The sequence below is a fragment of the Globicephala melas genome, chromosome 11 (genome assembly GCF_963455315.2).
Source record: "Globicephala melas chromosome 11, mGloMel1.2, whole genome shotgun sequence".
Taxonomy (NCBI): Eukaryota; Metazoa; Chordata; class Mammalia; order Artiodactyla; family Delphinidae; genus Globicephala; species Globicephala melas.
This window is the reverse complement of record NC_083324.2, coordinates 60293022-60316601: the sequence shown is the minus strand read 5'-3', so window position 1 is coordinate 60316601 and position 23580 is coordinate 60293022. Positions and strand designations below refer to the sequence as shown.

The window sequence follows — 23580 nt, the reverse complement described above, 5'->3', positions numbered from 1 at the left end:
GCCAAACAACTAGTAAGACAGGAACACAACTCCACCCATTAGCAGAGAGGCTGTCTAAAATCATAATAAGTCCACAGACCCCCGAAAACACACCACCAGATATGGACCTGCCCACCAGAAAGACAAGATCCAGCCTCATCCACCAGAACACAGACACTAGTCTCCTCCAGCAGGAAGCCTACACAACCCACTGAACCAAGCTTAGCCACTGGGGACAGACACCAAAAACAACAGGAACTACGAACCTGCAGCCTCCAAAAAGGAGACCCCAAACACAGTAAGATAAGCAAAATGAGAAGACAGAAAAACACACAGCAGATGAAGGAGCAAGATAAAAACCCACCAGACCTAACAAATGAAGAGGAAATAGGCAGTCTACCTGAAAAATAATTCAGAATAATGATAGTAAAGATGATCCAAAATCTTGGAAATAGAACAGAGAAAATGCAAGAAACATTTAACAAGGACCTAGAAGAACTAAAGATGGAACAAGCAATGATGATCAACACAATAAATGAAATTAAAACTACTCTAGATGGGATCAATAGCAGAATAACTGAGGCAGAAGAACGGAAAAGTGACCTGGAAGATAAAATAGTGGAAATAACTACTGCAGAGCAGAATAAAGAAAAAAGAAGGAAAAGAATGGAGGACAGTCTCAGAGACCTCTGGGACAACATTAAATGCACCAACATTCGAATTATAGGGGTTCCAGAAGAAGAGAAAAAGAAAGGGACTGAGAAAATATTTGAAGTGATTATAGTTGAAAACCTCCCTAATATGGGAAAGGAAATAGTTAATCAAGTAGAGGAAGCACAGAGAGTCCCATACAGGATAAATCCAAGGAGAAATATGCCAAGACACATATTAATCAAACTGTCAAAAATTAAATACAAAGAAAACATATTAAAAGCAGCAAGGGACAAATAACACACAAGGGAATCCCCATAAGGTTAACAGCTGATCTTTCAGCAGAAACTCTGCAAGCCAGAAGGGACTAGCAGGACATATTTAAAGTGATAAAGGAGAAAAACCTGCAGCCAAGATTACTCTACCCATCCAGGATCTCGTTCAGATTTGATGGAGAAATTAAAACCTTTACAGACAACAAAAGCTGAGAGAGTTCAGCACCACCAAACCAGCTTTACAACAACTGCTAAAGGAACTTCTCTAGGCAAGAAACACGAGAGAAGGAAAAGACCTACAATAACGAACTCAAAACAATTAAGAAAATGGAAATAGGAACATACATATCAATAATTACCTTAAATGTAAATGGACTAAATGCTCCCACCAAAAGACACAATTGGCTGAATGGATACAAAAACAAGACCCATATATTTACTGTCTACAAGAGACCCACTTCAGACCTAGAGACACATACAGACTGAAAGTGAGGGGACGGAAAAAAATATTTCATGCAAATGGAAACCAAACGAAAGCTGGAGTAGCAATTCTCATTTCAGACAAAATAGACTTTAAAATAAAGACTATTAGAAGAGAAAAAGAATGATCAAGGGATCAATAATGATCAAGGGATCAATCCAAGAAGAAGATATAACAACTGTAAATATTTATGCACCCAACATAGGAGCACCTCAATACATAACGCAAATACTAACAGCCATAAAACGGGAAATGAACAGTAACACATTCATAGTAGGGGAATTTAACACCCCACTTTCACCCATGGACAGATCATCCAAAATGAAAATAAATAAGGAAACACAAGCTTTAAATGATATGTTAAACAAGATGGACTTAATTGATATTTATATGACATTCCATCCAAAAAGAACAGAATACACATTTTTCTCTAGTGCTCATGGAACATTCTCCAGGATAGATCATATCTTGGATCACAAATCAAGCCTTGGTAAATTTAAGAAAATTGAAATTGTATCAAGTACCTTTTCCGAACACAAGGCTATGAGACTAGATATCAATTACAGGAAAAGATCTGTAAAAAATACAAACACGTGGAGGCTAAACAATACACTACTTAATAACGAAGTGATCACTGAAGAAATCAAACAGGAAATTTAAAAATACCTAGAAACAAATGACAATGGAGACACGACGACCCAAAATCTATGGAATGCAGCAAAAGCAGTTCTAAGAGGGAAGTTTATACCAATACAATCCTACCTTAAGAAACAGGAAGCATCTCGAATAAACAACCTAACCTTGCATCTAAAGCAATTAGAGAAAGAAGAACAAAAAAAACCCCAAAGTTAGCAAAAGGAAAGAAATCATAAAAATCAGATCAGAAATAAATGAAAAGAAATGAAGGAAACAATAGCAAAGATCAATAAAACTAAAAGATGGTTCCTTGAGAAGATAAACAAAATTGATAAACCATTAGCCAGACTCATCAAGAAAAAAGGGAGAAGACTCAAATCAATAGGATTAGAAATGAAAAAGGAGAAGTAACAACTGACACTACAGAAATACAAATGATCATGAGAGATTACTACAAGCAACTCTATGCCAATAAAATGGACAACCTGAAAGAAATGAACAAATTCTTAGAAATGCACAACTTGCCAAGACTGAATCAGGAAGAAATAGGAAATATGACCAGATCAATCACAAGCACTGAAATTGAAACTCTGAATAAAAATCTTCCAACAAACCAAAGCCCAGGACCAGATGGCTTCACAGGCGAATTCTATCAAACATTTAGAGAATAGCTAACACCTATCCTTCTCAAACTCTTCCAAAATATAGCAGAGGGAGGAACACTCCCAAACTCATTCTACGAGGCCATCATCACCCTGATACCAAAACCAGACAAGGATGTCACAAAGAAAGAAAACTACAGGCCAATATCACTGATGAACATAGATGCAAAAACCCTCAGCAAAACACTAGCAAACAGAATCCAACAGCACATTAAACGGATCATACACCATGATCAAGTAGGGTTTATTCCAGGAATGCAAGGATTCTTCAATATACACAAATCAATCAACGTGATACACCATATTAATAAACTGAAGGAGAAAAACCATATGATCATCTCAATAGATGGAGAGAAAGCTTTCAACAAAATTCAACACCCATTTATGATAAAAACCCTGCAGAAAGTAGGCATAGAGGGAACTTTCCTCAACATAATAGAGGCCATATATGACAAACCCACATCCAACATCATCCTCAATGGTGAAAAACTGAAAGCATTTCCACTAAGATCAGGAACAAGACAAGGTTGCCCACTCACCACTCTTATTCAACATAGTTTTGGAACTTTTAGCCACAGCAATCAGAGAAGAAAAGGAAATAAAAGGAATCCAAATTGGAAAAGAAGAAGTAAAGTTTTCACTGTTTGCAGATGACATGATACTATACATAGAGAATCCTAAAGATGCTACCAGAAAACTGCTAGAGCTAATCAATGAATTTGGTAAAGTAGCAGGATACAAAATTAATGCACAGAAATCTCTGGCATTCCTATCCACTAATGATGAAAAACCTGAAAGTGAAATCAAGAAAACCCTCCCATTTACCATTGCAACAAAAAGAAAAGATAGACCAATGGAACAGGATAGAAAGCCCAGAGATAAACCCACGCACATATGGTCAGCTTATATTTGATAAAGGAGGCAGGAATGTACAGTGGAGAAAGGACAGCCTCTTCAATAAGTGGTGCTGGGAAAACTGGACAGATACATGTAAAAGTATGAAATTAGATCACTCCCTAACACCATACACAAAAATAAGCTCAAAATGGATTAAAGACCTAAATGTAAGGCCAGAAACTATCAAACCCTTAGAGGAAAACATAGGCAGGACACTCTATGACATAAATCACAGCAAGATCCTTTTTGACCCACCTCCTAGAGAAATGGAAATAAAAATAAACAAATGGGACCTAATGAAACTTCAAAGCTTTTGCACAGCAAAGGAAACCATTAACAAGACCAAAAGACAACCCTCAGAATGGAAGAAAATATTTGCAAATGAAGCAACTGGCAAAGGATTAATCTCCAAAATTTATAAGCAGCTCATGCAGCTTAATAACAAAAAAACAAACAACCCAATCCAGAAATGGGCAGAAGACCTAAATAGACATTTCTCCAAAGAAGATATACAGACTTCCAACAAACACATGAAAGAATGCTCAACGTCACTAATCATTAGAGAAACGCAAATCAAAACTACAATGAGATATCATCTCACACCAGTTAGAATGGCCATCATCAAAAAATCTAGAAAAAATAAATGCTGGAGAGGGTGTGGAGAAAAGGGAACCCTCTTGCACTGTTAGTAGGAATGTAAATTGATACAGCCACTGTGGAGAACAGTATGGAGGTTCCTTAAAAAACTACAAATAGAACTACCATATGACCCAGCAATCCCACTATTGGGCATATACCCTGAGAAAACCATAATTCAAAAAGAGTCATGTACCAAAATGTTCATTGCAGCTCTATTTACAATAGCCCAGAGGTGGAAACAACCTAAGTGTCCATCATCGGATGAATGGATAAAGAAGTTGTGACACATATATACAATGGAATATTACTCAGCCATAAAAAGAAACGAAATTGAGCTATTTGTAATGAGGTGGATAGACCTAGAGTCTGTCATACAGAATGAAGTAAGTCAGAAAGAGAAAGACAAATACCGTATGCTAACACATATGTATGGAATTTAAGAAAAAAAATATCATGAAGAACCTGGGGTAAGACAGGAATAAAGACACAGACCTACTAGAGAATGGACTTGAGGATATGGGGAAGGGGAAGGGTAGGCTGTGACAAAGCAAGAGAGAGGCATGGACATATATACACTACCAAACATAAGGTAGGTAGCTAGTGGGAAGCAGGTGCATAGCACAGGGAGATCAGCTCGGTGCTTTGTGATCGCCTGGACGGGTGGGATAGGGAGGGTGGGAGGGAGGGAGATGCAAGAGAGAAGTGATATGGGAACAAATGTATATATATAACTGATTCATTTTGTTGTAAAGCAGAAACTAACACACCATTGTAAAGCAATCATACTCCAATAAAGATGTTAAAAAAAGAAAAAAGAATGGGTTCATGTACATATGTATGTATGTAAAGTTTGGTTCGTTTGAGTGGTCATTAAAACAACAGAACTAAATGTAATTTTTGGAATTTCATAGGTCAAAATATGCCCCCCAAAATATGTGATTAATCAATGCCACCTTGATTGTGTAAACAATTCATGGTCAACTAAACAACTGACATTTGTTATCATACTTCTCTAAACAAAAATCTAATATGGTAGCCAGACAGGTAAATATAAATCCCCATTTTATAGACAGGAGGCTAAGGGATTCCAAGAAGCTATTATTTTACATTTTGCACAGTTTTCTCTCACACTGCAGAGTGGATGACTGCTTTCTTGTTCTGCTTATAGAGTATATCATATAGCGTCCATTAAAGCTGCACAAGAAAAAGTGAAATGGCAGTAACTTGGTAGAGTTATTGTAGTTTGGTGGAGAGGTTTAAAATCCCATCTCTTCTTTAGAAGTCATAGCAGCTTCTAAATATTCAAGCAATGAAAAAATATACATGTCTGTGTAACCATTTGAAATGAGACCAGTAAAAAATAGTCAAGGAACATGGAGTACAGCGTACTTTATTTGCCTATGCCAGCAAATCCACTAAAATCAGCCCATTGGATTCTGTTAGTAATTTTATGCTGTGCTTATAAATATAGCTCTTTTTCCTATCCCTAAATTCCTTTTATATTAACATATATTAACCTAATTTTTATCATTTTTTTTTTCTTAACTCAGCTCTAATTTTTACAATAAAGTATCAGGAAAGCAAAGACATCATTCAGAAAGGGAAAGCTAATAATATTTTGATCTTGGAACTCAGGTCAAATTGTTCTCCAACTTCCTAATCTTCCAATTCTTCTATGATACACAAAAAAGAATGCTGGATAACAAGTCATGCAATGTGAGTTCCAGTCCTAGCTGTGCCTTGTTTACCTGCTTAGAAAATAAAATGTAAGCATTTACAAAGCTAAATAGCAATACAGGATAATATATGGAAAATAAATGGATAGATAAAAGAGGAGCCGGGGTGAAAGAAAATGGGTGGAAATAAGCAATTAATGTTCAAGTGATATGAAGAAAATCATCAATAAGCAACTCTAGCACTCCAATTATGATTTCTAAATACCATTTCCCATCAAAAGAAACAAGGCTGTTTAGGGAGAATAGCAGATTCCAGATCTGGGGGACATGAGACATGAGACAGAGAAATCTTGTCATTCTAAAAACAAGGAATGTCTCAAAAGCGACTGGGATTAGATCCAAAGGACCCAAGAGCTAAGTTGAGGGGCTCCCATGAGCTAAAGAGAAAACCGTCTGATCATTAAAAATAATAGTTACTACAATGGATTGATGTACAACAATTTACTAAACCTATGAGTTCATGATGATAAATACAAAAAACAGAAAACAACCATTGGTCACCTTTGGAGGTTGCTAGGGTACAAATAAAAAGAAGCAAGCATTTGTCCTACTTTTCCTACATGGATAATACTTCAGGGTAATAAAACAGTTAATGATAAATGCCAGAAGAATATAATTAGAAAATCATATTTTGCAACCACTAATGAAATATGGATGTAGGCAAGGATCACCGGTGTGCCGATATGACTGGGTGAAAGGTTAGAGAGGAAATCAGGACAGATGCATTACTTGAATACACCTGAACCCACTCACCTTCCTTAGCATCATTAAAGTAGAATAAGACGTATGTTCCTCCAGACATGACCTAATAAAAGCACATGTCCATCTGTGAATAATTTTTTTTTTTTTTTTTTTTGGCGGTACGCGGGCCTCTCACTGTTGTGGCCTCTCCCGCTGCGGAGCACAGGCTCCGGACGCACAGGCTCAGCGGCCATGGCTCACGGGCCCAGCCGCTCCACGGCATGTGGGATCTTCCCGGGCGGGGGCACGAACCCGTGTCCCCTGCATCGGCAGGCGGACTCTCAACCACTGCACCACCAGGGAATCCCTGTGAATCATTTTTCGTAAATAAAAAGTAACACCTGAATCTACTCAATTCTCTGTATCCGCCCAGTTATAAGAAATTCAGGCATCTATTAAATGACACCAAGAGGATGAAATCAGCGAAAGTGAAAACTTGTGCAATTAATATATAAGTGGCAAGAAAATAAAAGTAAGAGGACTTAAATTAAATGCAGTTGTGGACTCTGTTGGAATCCTGATTTAAATAACAAACTGCAGATACTTTTGAGACAGACAAAATTGAACATGGACTGGGTATTAGATGATATGCACCATTTTAAAAATTCATTGGGTGTGATAGTAGCATGGTGGTTTTTTTGCTTTAGCTTCTTAGGTGTTTGAAGAAAAAAAGATATAATAAAAGTATCAATATAAACCACCCAGTGGGGAAAATATTTGTAACAGATATAATCAACACAAAATTGTATCCAGAACACAAATTGTCTATTCTAAATATTTTCTAAGATGAATAGTAAACCCAGTTTGTTTTGTCTTATTCTTACTTTAAATCTTTTTAATGGCCAGAGTTTACTAAAAAATATGCCACGAAATTCCTAGGTGAGGCTAATAGCAGCATTGTACTAACAGAGCATGTGTGATAGTAATGCAAACACCAGCCATGGCAGGGAAGAAAGCAATATATTGAAGTATTTACCTCCATTCAAAAAAAGAAAAAAACCCTCATCTAGTTTGCGGTGTTTCTACTCTAAACTAATTAACCAAATTGGGGGTAGGGATTGGGAGGGCTGTAGCTTAAATGTATATGTGATATGCATAGTAATTAGTGTAATTATCCTCCCTTTTTTAAAACAAATGTTATTTCAGTGGGTCACTCTCTGAAAATTCAAATTTATTTTTCTTCATTAAGTTGCCCCCCTCTCACAGTTACTAGTTTCAAATTGAACTAATTTAAAGCTGCCTAATTAATAAAATACCTCTATACTTTTATCAAAACTCAATGACTGTTTATGCTCACATCAGCAATTCTAAGCATGATGCTATATGAAGTTATTTTACTGATTTTTCTAACTAAGTTTGATGAGTTTCAAAGATTGTAAAATGGTCAAGTGAACACTGGAGAAAAGGACAGCACCAATTCAAATTTCCTGGAGAGTTTAAGAGACTTGGTTTAACCTGAATAATTTACTCCTAAATCATTCTTAATTCTAAAAGAATTAGTGTAAGCATTTCATTAACATTCCTTATACTCAAACTGTAGTTATGATACACTAGAGGGTTTCCTGGAAATGCATTATAGTAACTTGGGACCTCATATAATTGATATGTACTGTGTACTTAGGTTCATTTTTAAAGGTTTAGATCATTATTCTTCTATTTTGAATTATCATGGCTCTATGACTGCTATTGAGAGTTAACCACTGATATATTATTTAATATTAATTGCTAGTCAGAAACAGAGCCCCTCACAAAATAATATTTCTATAATGAATATGAACCACTTAAGTGATTTTATACTATAGTTTTGCTACAAATACAATAACTGATCCTACTCTGAGGTATTCTAGGTGTACAGAAGAAATTCTAGTTTTGTTAGACAAATAACACGTTGATAAAGACAGCAGTTAAGTAGAATATGATTATAATTACCTCTCTGAACTTACAATTTTTCCCTTTCAAGGAAAACAACTAATCACGGAAAATAAAAATGCGTGACACTTAGCATGGAAGCCAAGAGAAGACACAGGGAAAAACTAAAATTTAAAGTCATTGACAAAGAAACAAAATATCACCAAGGAAAAGGCACACACACAAAAAAAAAATAGGAAAAGAAAAAACACAAAGCATCATTGTCATCTAATTTAATACAGTACTTAAAGTTCTTAGTGATCTCTAAGAATATGTTGTATAAAGATGTTACACGCATGGTTTCCATAGTTAGATATTTCTACAGTAGCTTATCGAAGCATGAGAAAACAAAGGATATATACTCAAACATTATTAGAATTATCTTTATCCATTAATGATGTATAGCTATCTGCTACAAATCAATGAGTGAAAGCATTATGTGGCTTAAAAATATTAGACTGGGTGTTGGAAGACAATATTTAGCGTGATTCTGCCATCATAAGAATGAAAGAGTGAAAGAAAAAGATTTTTTTCTTTCACAAGAGTGAAAGAAAAAAATCAGCTGGAACTGCTCCCTGAGACTTGGTTTCTTTTCTATAAAAAGAAAAGGATTGACCAGTCTGAAATTCTATGCATCTGTGATAATCATCAAAATCAATTTACATGTATTCCTTTGTGGTTTTTTAATATTTTTATTTATGTATTTATTATTTTGGCTGCACTGGGTCTTAGTTGCAGCATGTGGAATCTTCGTTGAGGCATGCAGGATCTTTAAGTTGCAGCATGCGGACTCCTTAGTTGCAGCATGTGGTTAAACAAAAGTATAATTATACTATTGCATTGCTGCTTTACAAAAAAACAAATCATAGACATTTAAGAAACAAGTATCAGAGCCAAGATACTATATTCCAGTGCATAAAATACAAATATGCAGTGTTGATTAGATACAGTTTAAAGTTCACCATGTAGTAAATAGTGCTTTCACTTACAATTATTCATGATTACTCTCATCCACCTCATCGTTCCTTGTCTGAGCTCCTCCCAACCAGTAACATCTCCAACTTCACTAATGGTTTTCTGTGTAGAAGAATCGTCTCTCCAACTAGTACGTGTACTTAATGCAGGGCTGGTATTCAAACCCTGGCCCACCAATCACTAGCTTGGGCATGTTCTCAAACCCTGCTTAGTCAGTTTCTTCATCTGAAACAAGAAACACCCCTTCTAGGACTATTGTAAAGATTAAATGAGATAGTAAAACACTCACTCATGTGAAGTTAAATAGCGAGTCACAGGCATTTTACATTTCACTCTTTACCCTCCCTAGATTCCTAATTACAAACAAGAAAGTATTTTATTTATGTCTTTTGTATCCTGCAGAGCCCTCAACAGCACTAAGTTCTCAGAAGGCACTGAAATATTTGTAGCATCATTGACTCAATAAGAATTTATTGAGAATAAACTTGTGTCAGGCTTTGGGGTAGGCGTGGGGAGAAAGTAAAAATGAACAAGAATGTTACAGCTCTTTCACTGGAGATTTGTAAATCAGCTAGATACCATATAAGGATATTAGAAGTATGAAGTAATTTTCACATAACTTGGAACAATTTTAACTAGAGGTTGACCAGAGTATTTAAAAATACAATACAGTAAAAAAAATACAATACAGAAATAACAAAAATGCATATTAATACCTAAATAGGAAAGATTTGAGGTTATAGCCATGGTTTATAACCCTAGATGAAAGTCCCTTAGAGTTAAACTCTAATGAGCAAAAAGTGAATTTTTGTCTAATTGGAAACCTGTTTTCTTTTTCTTGGAGTGGGACTCACAGGAAAAACATTGCAGCGATTCAAGTTCCGTGATAAAGGAGAAAAAACAAAATGGGTTTTCATAGACGGGATGAAATCATGTTTCCATAGAAACCCTGAAATGGTTTGTTACAGCCCAACTTAAGTTGGCAATTTTGGCTAATTTCAACTATAAAAATAAATGTGGCAACTTAAAAAAATTTACCCCATCTTATCATGAATATCATTTTCAAATAATATTTAAATACATAGAAATCACCTCACTGGATTAAAGACATATCTTTAAATTTCTTTAATCATTACTAACTTCACCTGGCAAAGATATTATTTAAACTGGAAACAAATCCAATGAACTAACTTGTGCCAGAATAAACAGAATCTAGAATATGGTTCTCCTCTGATTCTAATGTTAGAGCAAGAACAAGGACAAAGACTTCCTCTATTACAGACTAGCAGAGTCTGTGGGTTTAACAGCTTTCACTGAATCATGATAACCAAAATAGACTCACAATCCTATCCCAAACAGCAAGGCTACTTTTTTTCATTTAGATTATTTTCTTCAAATTAGAGATCCATTTGATCACGGGCATATTCGGCCACAAATAAGTCACCAAAATGTTTATGTTTTATAGTAATGATTTTAAAAATATTTTTGTCCTATTTTTTTACTTTCATTAAAGGCTTTACTCTTATTTAAGGACTTCACTGTCATACAGGGATTGTCCCCAGCCTTTGAATTTGCTTCTTATGAATTTCTTTTGCATGATTCTATGCTTTCAGACATAAGTCAGAAGAGTCAAAGCCCAGGCAAATATGTACCCAGACAATCAACTCTGAATGTACACACTGCTATATAAAAAACAGGTAACCAACAAGGACCTACTGTATAGCACAGTGAACTCTGATCAATACTCTGTAATAACCTAAATGGGAAAAGAATTTGAAAAAGAATAGATGTATGTATATGTATAACTGAACCATTTTGCTGCACATCTGAAATGAACACAACATTGCTAATCAACTATAAAAAATATTTAAAAGAAAGAAAGGGAAAGAAACCTGTCCAGTCACACAACCTAGCTCAGCTCTTCACCACATCCAGTAACCAGCTCACAATCATACGTAACTAAAGTTGAGCCTTCTAGGCTTTATCCACCCAACAATTTCAAAGCTGGGAAACTAACAATTAATTCTCAAAGGATCACTCTTCCCTTGACTGTCTTGCATGCATGCTTTCTCTCCTTCCCTTCATGTCCAAGTGTCATGAGCAAGGTCTTCACCTGTTTTCCTTCATTTCCCCACCTCCTGATAAATCTTCACCCACTACAATCCAAAGTCTGACTCCAGTGTGCTACTGCTACACTGCTCCTGTCAAGGGCACCAGTGATTTCCTAATTGCCTAAGTAAATCAACTCTCTCTCGCCATCTTTCTTAACCTCTCTGTGTTAGGCTCATACAGGTGTTTTTTGTTTTCTTTTTTTTTTACCTTTCTCCCTAAGTCTTCCTGACATCATTCACCCTGGAAGTGACTTATTTCCAGACTGCTCTGAGAGTCCCTCCTACTATCCACTGTGTGTTTAGGTTCCTGGAGTTTAGCCAGAGTCTCTACATTTCTTATTCTGCAAACTCTCACTGGAGAAATGTATCCTCCCCTACAGCTTTAACATCCACTTTAATACCACTGGATCACAAATGTTTATCTCCAGAGCACACTTCACTCTTTCATTCAAGAGTCCATTTTTAAATGATTATATCCAAAAGTCTAGTGAACATCAACTTTTATACAGCGACATCCATCTCAGTTTCAAAGTTTCAACAAATCTTGAAGTGAGCTCAAAATCTATTCCTGAAAAATGGCTATTGTCTTTCTATTCTCTATTCAAGTAATGACTCTGCTATTTACCCAGCTATCCTAAATCAGAACCATGAGTATCTTCCCAAAGCTATTTTCTGTCCATCCTCTCTCACAACAAACAAAAAACACCTCAAGACTCTGTACTCTACATCCACTGTCACCGTTGTAGGCTTGGAGGTTATCATTTCATATCCACCATACTACTGAAATAGATGCAGAAGAAACATTTGGGAATTTAAATACATTAATTATATTGAAATATACAATACCCATTCTTTATTTTAAAATAAAAAGACAAGTTTTTTTTTAATATGACAAAGCCAAAAACCAATAGGAACCATAATAATTAATGGTAAAATGTTAGAAGAATTCTCTTTGAATGAAGTCAGAAGTAATACAAGGAGGCCTGCAATCATCTCTGTTTAGCATTTAAACATTCTATCTAAGAAAATAAGATAAAAATAAGGTGTAAGGTTTGAGAAAGAAATAAAATTATCAACATTATTAGGGGAAATTACCTAAATTTAAAAATCTCATTAAAATAATTCAAAATAACAACAGAGTTCAGCAAAGTTGTTGCATACAAAACTGAGCTTTTTAAAATCAAATACCATCCCTTATTCTAGCAGCAAGAAATTCAAAAATGTATTTTTGAAGACTTTATTCACAGTAGCAGTAAAAATAATGGCACATCTAGGTGAATAAGACAAAATTATAAATGAAGGACAAAATGTTCTAAATATATGGAAAAATAAGTGCATTGATATGGCAAGACTTAATATAAAGGTGACAGATTTTCCCTCAAATTAATCTATAAATTCAATGCAATTCTCAAGATTGTAATAGGGAAGAACAAATCTGACTCCACATTAGATCAGTTCTCTTGCTTGTGCTTAGTCATGCTGGCTCTGCACCATTTATAAAAGAATGTTGCCAATAGCCTGAAATATACAGGATAGCCTATTCTCAGGGCTCTGACCTTTAAGGGTCCATTCATACAGAGATAAAAAGTTGCAGAACAGAGAATAATATTTGTCTCCTTGGAGTTTTGCAGGAACATTGTGACCTGACCTACATGGACAGCTGCAAGAACAAAGGATTCCTACACCAGGAAGTTTGCAACAAACAACCACACCCCTTCCTCACCTTGCCTTTAAAAATACTTTGTTGAAACTCTTTGAGGAGTTTGGGGTTTGGGGGGCATTATCCACCTGTCTCCTTGCATGGCCCTGCAGTAAACCTTTCTCTGCTCCAAACTCAGACGTTTTGGCCTCACTGTGCTCTGGGCACATGAACTTGCATTTGGTAACATGAGTTCCTAGAGGGCAAGGTTTAAAACCACTAATTCCCACACTATGCTTTACATGTTAGAGGCCATCAGTTAATATTTTGATGCCTCATCCACCACTGGTATTGAGTTTTATTTGTTTTCAAAATGGTGATAGATTTATGCTAATCCCCCTGCACCTTCTGAGATGATTTCTTTTGGGGTCACACATCTATGGAACAATTGACTAGGACAGAGTGTACAGAATGCAGTTGTGGAGGGCTACAAAGTCAACTGGCACATGGGACATTTTCCCACACCAGTGTCCGTGTTCCAACCAACCAACCTAGCCAGCCCAGATACCATCCAACTACATAGAGAAGATCAACATTATTATATTTGGAGAAGAATTTATTTTTATAAAATGTATATTTTAGCTTTGAAATTTTAAACCAACTAGAGCCAAAAGGTAATACAGCAAAATATAAAAACAGAAAAAAGATATCCATTCCCTATTCACATACACATAAACTTCATTTTTGGCCCAGGATGACTTAAAACCCAATCCACACTAGGATGACTAAAAGAAATGCTAAGAATCCCATTCTCTCTCCTTCTACTCTGTACTCTGTTATCCCAATAATTCCCATTGGAATACTCACAGAGCCTCTTGACCACAGTCAACCTCACACAGATGTGAGGGTGGACAGTTGGACGTAGCCAGTGCTGGGTCAGCGTTATTCACTGCCTCTGACTATAGGTCAAGTCCCATCCCTAACCACCTGCAGAGTCTTGAAGCTATATTTTCTTGACATTGTCAAAACTTTTTTTTTTTTTTTGCGGTACTCGGGCCTCTCACTGTTGTGGCCTCTCCCGTTGTGGAGCACAGGCTCCGGACGTGCAGGCTCAGCAGCCATGGCTCATGGGCCCAGCCACTCTGCAGCATGTGGGATCTTCGCAGACCGGGGCACGAACCCGTGTCCCCTGCATCGGCAGGCGGACTCTCAACCACTGCACCACCAGGGAAGCCCTGTCAAAACTTCTTAACACATGAGAGCTAAGCTGCATTCTTCCACATGTTTGCATTTGTAAACAAAAAACCTGTTAAATTATGAAATCATTTGCCTCAACATTTTTCATATTTTTATTTTTTATATTTTAAAAATTGTATTGAAGTATAGTTGATTTACAATGTTGTGCTAATTTCTGCTGTACAGCAAAGTGATTCAATTATACATAAATATATTCTTCTTTTTTTTTGCGGTATGTGGGCCTCTCACTCTTGTGGCCTCTCCCGTTGTGGAGCACAGGCTCCGGACGCGCAGGCTCAACGGCCATGGCTCACGGGCCCAGCCGCTCTGCGGCATGTGGGATCTTCCCAGGCTGGGGCATGAACCCGTGTCCCCTGCATCGGCAGGCGGACTCTCAACCACTGCACCACCAGGGAAGCCCCCATAAATATAGTCTTTTTCATATTCTTTTCCATTATGGTTTATCACAGGATATTGAATATAGCTCCCTGTGCTATAAGGTAGGACCTTGTTGTTTATCCATCCTATATATAATAGTTTGCATCTGCTAATTCCAAACTCCCAATCCATCCCTCCCCTACTCCCCCTCCCCTTGGCAACCACAAGTCTGTTCTCTGTATCTGTGAGTCTGTTTCTGTTTCATATTATTTTTAAAATTGTAAGATAATTACAGTCATTTCCTTCTGAAAATTAAGAACATGAGAAAATAAATTTGTGTATTTAGAAGAAGAGCCCTAATTACATATTCCAAAGCAACTTACAAGTATTTCCTATATTAATCAAACATATCATATTCAGTGGTACACATATTCTTCAAATGTGTGAGTTCTTATAAAAATACGGCCAGTCCATTTTTTAAGGTGTAGAGTTTGAGTGTCAATTATAAAATATATTAAGTTCCAAAATAAGAATAACTAGTGTTGGAGAATAGTCTCAAAAGTGATCGAAGTATGATGTTAGTTTTTTAATTAATATGAGATTTCTATGAATGGTCACTATATAAGTTTCACTGAATGGTGTCTTCTATCTGGACTCCATTTGGTGGGGTCCCACGGCTGGGTCATCTGAAGACAAATTACTAGTGAAATCCAGACTTTATCTCAGTTAACTTAATCACAAGGTTAGAAAAGAAATCCAGTCCAACTGTAGGCACCACAGCAGTCAGCAGTGACAACCAAGGATTGACTTTTCTCAGACACTCAAAAGAGTATGCATTAAATACATTGAATGAACAAGAAATTCCATAGGAAGGGAAAAATAAAGGGAATGGCTCTTAAGAAAAATTAACCAAAGGACTGAAAGGTACTAGAAAGTCCCTCATACCCAATTTCATTGGTTTAAGAAGTTGGAACTCAATGAGGTTAAATATTCTAACCAATATTAAATGCAGTGACAGAGCCAACATCAGAAACTGTGTTCCCAAATAGGGTTCTCCCCAATCTACCATACTGCCCCCCCTTAACTGGGAAAAGGTTCAATATTCTTGTTCTAGAAGCAACCTGTAGTAGTCAGACTATGGTTTATACACCTGTAGTATCTCAAGATACCTGAAGAAAACTCCACCCATTCCTTAAGACTGAGCAGAAACATTGCACTCTAGTCCAGGCTCTGCCAAGCATAAGATCCCTGATCCTCCTGGTCATAGGGCCCCTCTAAGAGCTGGAGGCCACAGGTGCATCCAGAGATAGGAGGCAATCCTAGACCATGAGGACCAAAGGTGATAATCTTAGTTTCTCATATGGTGACATGCTATACAAAGTATTAAATATTCTGCATCCCCAAATGAGAAGATACCCAGTCCTTGATCTGTAATATAAAACTATCTGAATACAATTTAGTACCTTTTTCTTTAAAGAAGAACGCATTAAAAATATTTATAGGATCTTCCCTGGTGGCGCAGTGGTTGAGAGTCTGCCTGCCGATGCAGGGGACACGGGTACGTTCCCCGGTCCAGGAGGATCCCACATGCCGCGGAGAGGCTGGGCCCGTGAGCCATGGCCGCTGAGCCTGCGCGTCTGGAGCCTGTGCTCCGCAACGGGAGAGGCCACAACAGTGAGAGGTCCGCGTACCGCAAAAAAAAAAAAAAATTTATAGAACACTAGCTTGGTACAAAATACTAGAAAGGTACCCAAACTTTTCTAAGGTACCATGCTTTCAAAGTACAGAGAAAACATACTTGATGAATATTCAGTAGTTTTATACGTCTAACTGTTCTCTAATATTATTTCCAGGCATAAAAGTAAAAAAAAAAAAAAAGCAGTTTCTTTGTAAAAAAAAGAAACTGTAAGTAAAACATCAGAATAACTTCATGAAAGTTGTTCATCGTATCATTATTTTGTTCTTAGTACCTTCCCAACACCTCTTAAAATCAAAAGCTTTTCCTTAAATTAACTGTGCAATAAAATCACCATATGAGTTGTCATTGCTATATATCTACAAGGTAACATCTCCCTCTTAGACGGAAATAAAATGCATCCCTCATCTATTTCAATCACAGAGAAAACACCAGATATATAGTACTCTGTAGCTCCTATCACCATTTTAAAATAATTGTTTTGGGCTTCCCTGGTGGCACAGTGGTTAAGAATCTGCCTGCCAGGGCAGGGGACACGGGTTCGAGCCCTGGTCTGGGAAGCCTGCTGTGCACAACTACTGAGCCTGCGCTTTAGAGCCCGCGAGCCACAACTACTGAGCCCATGCACCTAGAGCTCATGCTCCACAAGAGAAGCCACGCAATGAAAAGCCCGCACACATCAATGAGGAGTAGCCCCCACTCGCCACAACTAAAGAAAGCCCGTGCACAGCAACAGAGACCCAGTGCAGCCACGGATATTAATTAATTAATTAATTTTTAAAGTAAAATAATTGTTTTTCCTTGTATGAAGTGAAGGTTGTTACATAACTTCTTGAAATGTCTTTTAATTCTTGGAGTATTATGTCTCCTTTCTTTATGTTGCATATAGTATAAAATATTGAGCACATCTGTTTGGGGCTTTTGAACTGGTATTTTCTATTTCATACTTGTTTTTAAATCTTCAAATTGTTATTATTTTCAGAAGTAACACTAAAGGGATTCTCCTTCTTGTGCTGTCTTTATCTCAGACATAAGTTTAGTATTTCTACTGTCCACATAAAGCGGGAAGAAAAAAATTAAATTGGTTTAGGTTTAAGTATGTATTTAAGTACTCCAAGTGACTGACTAAAATCAGTGATTAGGTTAATGGCAGGGTCATCAAACTGACACTTTACTCTTGGAGAAAAACCATTCTAGAGGAAGGAGGTTGTCCCCATTATAATTTTGCTTTGAAAAGTCAACTTACATGGGCAGAGTTTGCAAGCCAAAGTGGTGAAAGCTGTTACAAACTTAAATCATTTAAGATAAAGAAATCTGATTTGGTTTACAAAAATGTAATTAGCAAAAATTTCAATACAACATCTATTGCTTTATTGAAGCATATCTATCCTTTGTTATATCATCAGGATAAATTCCATTTCATTACACAATTATGATACACAGTTAATATTTGTCAAGTAGCTGACCTTTATTGCAATGAATATTTTGCTGATCTATCCACTGAATGGCACTTTATTATTTTTTTCTTGAGAAAACATTTATCAAGTACCTGATTTATTTAATACCTGACATTTACTGAAAGCCTGATAAGCACTAAGGTATTATGAGGATGTAGTAATCACATTTTAATCAAAGCACTTAACTGTGTAGAGGAAGTTATTATGAATACATCCTGTTTCTACGATAAAATTAAGAGCTTTTAGGGTATGGGCTGATATGTACCATTTTTTTTTATTTTTAATAACACTACATAATACATAGTAAAGACTTAATTAAAATTGTGTTTATTCTTAAAATATTTGTTAATTTATTCACTCAACAAACATTTATTGCCTGTCTGACTAATGATATAACACATGTATAGTGCATTACATGGCACCTGGCACACAGGGGAATTCAATAAATGTCATGTTAGATGGTAAGATAAATAGCCAGCCATGACTTGTATCAATACTATGCAAGGGGCACACAATAGATGTACAAAGAAATGTGATGATGTAGAAACACAGAAAATAGCCTGGGGGAATCCAAGCAAATAACTAACACTAGTTAGCAGACGGAACTCAGGGAACATATATGCAAGGAATGAGAGTCATCATCTCAGTATCAAAATACAAAGCAAGTTTAATATCACTGAGTAATACTGTAACAGGGAAGAACAAGTCTGACTCCATATTAGATCTGTTCTGCTGCTTGTGCTTAGTCATGCTGGCTCTGCACCTTTTGTAAAAGAATGTTGCCAATAGCCCGAAATATACTGGATAGCCTATTCTCAGGGCTCTGACCTTTAAGGGTCCATTCATATAGAGGTAAAAAGTTGCAGAACAGAGAATAACTTTTGTCTCATTGGAGGTTTGCAGGAATATTGTGACCTGACCTATATGGACAGCTGCAAGAACAAAGGATTCCTATACCAGGAAGGTTGCAACAACCAAGCACGCCTCTCCCTCACGTGGCCTTTAAAAGTGCTTTGCTGAAACCCTTCAGGGAGTTTGGGGCTTTGGGGAGTACGATTTACCTGTCTCCTTGCATGGCCCTGCAGTAAACCTTTCTCTGCTCCAAACTCTGACATTTCAATATTGTTAGGCCTCCTTGTGTGTCGGGCACACAAACTTGCTTTCGTTAACGGTATCAGTGCTGTCTATGCTTACTCAACCTTACCTAAAATTTCTTAAAGACTCAAGGAAAACCAATCATTTTATGTTTTAGCTAGTAATAGTCTTGTAATACTAAGAAAAATGGAACATTTTATAGAGTCAGAAGGAACACAAGATGTTGTCCACACTCTGCTTGAACACAAGATGTTGTCCACACTCTGCTTGAACTTATTCAAGAACAGGAAAACTTGCTGCCTCCTAAACATCAATCTTTAGACAGTTCTAACTGCTACAAGGTTCTTCCTGATAGTTCCTGAATAATAGCTAACTTCACTGAGATCCTATAAAAACCAGGCAATGGACTAAGCAAGTAAATACATTACTTCACTTAATCCTATAAGCCTTTGAAGTAGCAACTATACTATTGATTCCATTTACAATAGCACAGCGTGCCTCAGAGAGATTTTTAAAAGCCTAGTCACACAAAGGGAGAACTAAAAGTTTGAGCGAATTCCCTCTGAGGCCATATGTCCCCTGCTTTCTACCACACCCATTAATGCTGGTTTTGAGGCAAAAGTCTGCCTCTTGTTAATTGATATGCTGTGGTTCCTCTTTATGCAGTAAATGCACTACTATTTATTTAGTCCAGGGTTTCTCAACCACTGGACATTTGGGACCAGATTAGTCTTTAACACGGGGTCTGTCCTATGCATTTAAGATGTTTGCAGCATCCCTGGACTATTACCCACTGGATGCCAGTAGTACCCCCTCCCAAATGTGACAACTACAGGTGTTCCCAGACATGGCTAGGGGACAAAATCAACCCCACTGAAAATCACCGATTTAGTCAATACAGGGCTTGCCTCAAGGACTGGCACTTAGAAGACCTTGATGATTGAAACTGCATTTGAACTTTGTAAGTCTCAGATTTCATACTAGGAGTCAACCACCATGTTCATAATCATTTGCCACAAAAATAAAGCAATCGGGTAAAAACAACACTTTAAGATATTAAAAAGAATCTGTTGGTTAGCCTTTCTGTTTCAGACTTGTCATGAGCTCTATTCTTTTACTATCAGGGTTTCTGGGGTTTTGCTTGTATTTCAGAATCAAATGTTCTTAAAACAGTAGATACGATATTTCAAAAAATAATAATAATTTAAAAGGAAATAAAGAAACCTACCACACACAGTTCCATCGCTTGTATTTGCTTTTCATTTTTTGACCATGAACAAGAGAGTCCTTTTAAAATTGAAAGTATTTTCCTTCTATTTTATTCTGGTTTCACAGTCAACTAATTGTAAAACATTATAATAATGTTGCCTATAAGAATTTTTTTTATACTTCACTCACATGATAATGGAGGTTATATTTTTCATGTTTCTCAATCCATACATCTGCAAAGCTTTAAGATATCATGCCTAGAATAAAATTGTTATATTATCTGAATCTTTAGTATATTTAAAGAATATAATACAAAATACTGCTCTCTATGGAGTAAAGTTTAAGGCATGTAATCCATCTCTGTGATGAAATGCAGATTTCTCCTTGGAAGATGTATTATTCATTTAAATCAGCTGGGTAGGATAGTACTAAACAAAAATTCATCTGATTACATTTAAGGTTCAGAAAAAAATCAGGTACAAAAAGATTCTCTGGCTTTGAGCCTAGAGGATTTTCACGTGATTGTCAATTGGATATATTTTCATTCAGCTTAAGCCCATATTTTTTTTCAAAAAAAGGGACTTTCAGAGGTTTTGGAGGAATTTCAAAGTGGATCACACAGATTAGAGTTACCAGATTTCAAAAAACTAAGCTTACTTGATGACTTTGGCAATGGTAGGTGAGTGAACTACAGTAATTCTATGTCCTTTCCTTTTTCCATCCTTTGCATTTTTGTTCTCATACCAAAGAGATCCCACGTGAGTGGCTCATATTTTTATTATTTATTTATTACTTTTTTATTTTTTACAATTTATTTTTGAGAGCTTTCTTTGTTTTGTTTTTTTGCCACACTGCATGGCATGTGGAACTTCCCCAACCAGGGATCGAACCCGTGCCCCCTGCAGTGGAAGCACAGAGTCTTAACCACTGGACCACCAGGGAAGTCCTTTATATTTCATTAAATGCTGCAAAGGTACATATTGAGGAAAGATATATCCTTGGTCTATTCAGAATAAAAAAACTGTTGCAATCCCTAGCTAAGCTATGGTGTGGCCAGTCATCTCTGGCATAAACAGTAGTCCTACCAATATTACTTTCCATGATAATCAATCCATGTATTAGTTGTGTTCATTTGAAGAAAGGCTGATGGTGACAGTAACACAGTGGAAGGGAGGACAGTAACATGTTTTCTTCTATACTCTTGATTTTATCTTTCCCTTTCCACTGAAGCGTATGTGTCCTCCATGAAGGCAATATGAAGGAAAAGGCCTGTAATTTCTTATTTTATATTTTTATTCATGCTTTATTTGGATGTGATAGGCAGTAGTCTTTATTCTATAACATGCTTTGCAGAAATACTGGTTTATTTGCTTTTCCAAGAAACTAAATCATTAAATTTTAATATAAAATTATATGAAATTCTTCTAGGAATTTAGGTACTAGGTTTATGTCATTTTCTGTATATGTTGGCGAACAAAGTGCAGTAAAATTTTCTGGAGGCCACCAGTAAATGGTTTCTGGTACAGTTATTACATTGATTTTCACAGGTAAAGGAATAATTCTAATTTCAAAAACTCTATAACATTTTTAATCAGTGTAAAACTATAGTTGCATAATGTATTCATGGTAAACTACCTTTAAATCAAAGATACTCAGGAATATGATATCATTAGCCAATGCCAGAGTAACAAAATGCACCATGGTTCCTCTGGACAATCACCAAAAACATTTCCACCTGATCAGAACTAAATTAATTGATATATATTAAAATTTTGAATTTTAATTTTTAACTGTAAAGCACTGAAAGACAATTCTGCATGGTGTTTCTATGCCTCTTGAATCAGCTTTTGTCCAGACTATTTCCAAGGATGCTGGGAATATCTCAAATAGCCTTGGGTGATAGATAGTACCTCCCTCCTGAGATGAGGGGTTTGTTTCCTGACTGGTTTAGTAAAGATGATTTCTTCCTCCAGTACAAATGTTGGGCAAGTTTTCTAGCATCCTTTTTATTAAAAGTATTTCTTAAGCTCAGAGTTCCTCAGCTGTGGCATAAACCACTGTGTAAGCAGCATCTACCTGGGTCCCTCCACATTGCTCTCATGGGACTCAGGGGACCAAGAGGAACCAATGCAAATATGAAGCTCATACTGTCTGCTGTGTTGTAAATAATAAAGTCCTTTATCTCTGACCCAAGAGTCTCCAGTCTGCCAATCTGAAACTATGGCAGACTAACTTCTTAGATTGCATGTAGGGTAAAATCTCAGACTCTTCACAATTTTTGATGTAAGCAGAGTAGACACACAATAATTATTGGTTAAAGAGGCCAAATTACTGTGTCTAACTGAACTCCATTATTTATTATGTAGATTTACAGTTTTCTTTAGCAAAGGTATACATTACAGTCTACGCTTTTAGGCACAATTAAAACAAAATATACTGACTATTTTAATATTTTTCATTCTGATATCTACACACTTTATTTCAATAAGTGACTGGTACTTAACAAGTCTCAATCTCTTTGGAACATGGTAGACATAAACAAAAAAATCATATTTAATACTCAAAATTAGGATTGTTTCTAAAAATCAGCAGATTTGACACAATCAAAACATAAAAACAGTTGACACTATGGGCTATTGTTTTCCTAACACTGCTCTATTTTACCGAGTCCTTTACTGGAGAAAACACATCAGGATGAGCCATTTGATGAAAATAATGACATATTATTGATAGATTTCATTTGGACAACTATGCTGAAATGTTATAGCTAGTATCCCATTCTATGTAACTCCATTATTTAAATAAATGTATTTAACAAAAAGTATTGCTTTAAACATCACGACTAGTGAACCAAATCACGCCAACCACTTTTCCTAACTCTCTCAGAACTGACAATGATGGAGGATAGCAGGCTCTTGAGTAAGACACCATGCAACGTAAATTATAGCATAACACAACTACTGAAGTCAATAAACAGAGAAAAAAAGACAAAATCCTAACCCTCCAGGATTTTTTTTCCTCAAAACTCCAAAAATGATCATTCTAACCACTAAATTTGTTTAAACACCACTGACTCCTTCGAAGCCACAATTTAAATTTTCCCCCCAGAAAACCCTTAAAAGATTCCATTTTCCTTTAACATTATGCAAGTTACAATAAAGCTGCTATTTCAAGCAAAC

General features: G+C 36.3%; 1 protein-coding gene across 5 annotated transcripts in view; it reads right to left on the bottom strand.

Annotated features, from left to right (window-relative positions):
- Positions 1–23580, bottom strand: part of COL21A1 (collagen type XXI alpha 1 chain) — a 186018-nt gene that overhangs the window by 137345 nt on the left and 25093 nt on the right. The window contains exon 1 of one of the 5 annotated variants that reach the window (XM_060308276.2): positions 9595–9690. The exons of the other annotated variants lie outside the window; for them this stretch is intronic. The gene's annotated coding sequence lies outside the window, so the exon portion shown is untranslated. Of the gene's footprint in view, positions 1–9594; positions 9691–23580 lie in introns of those variants that run through there. 5 annotated transcript variants of the gene reach the window in all.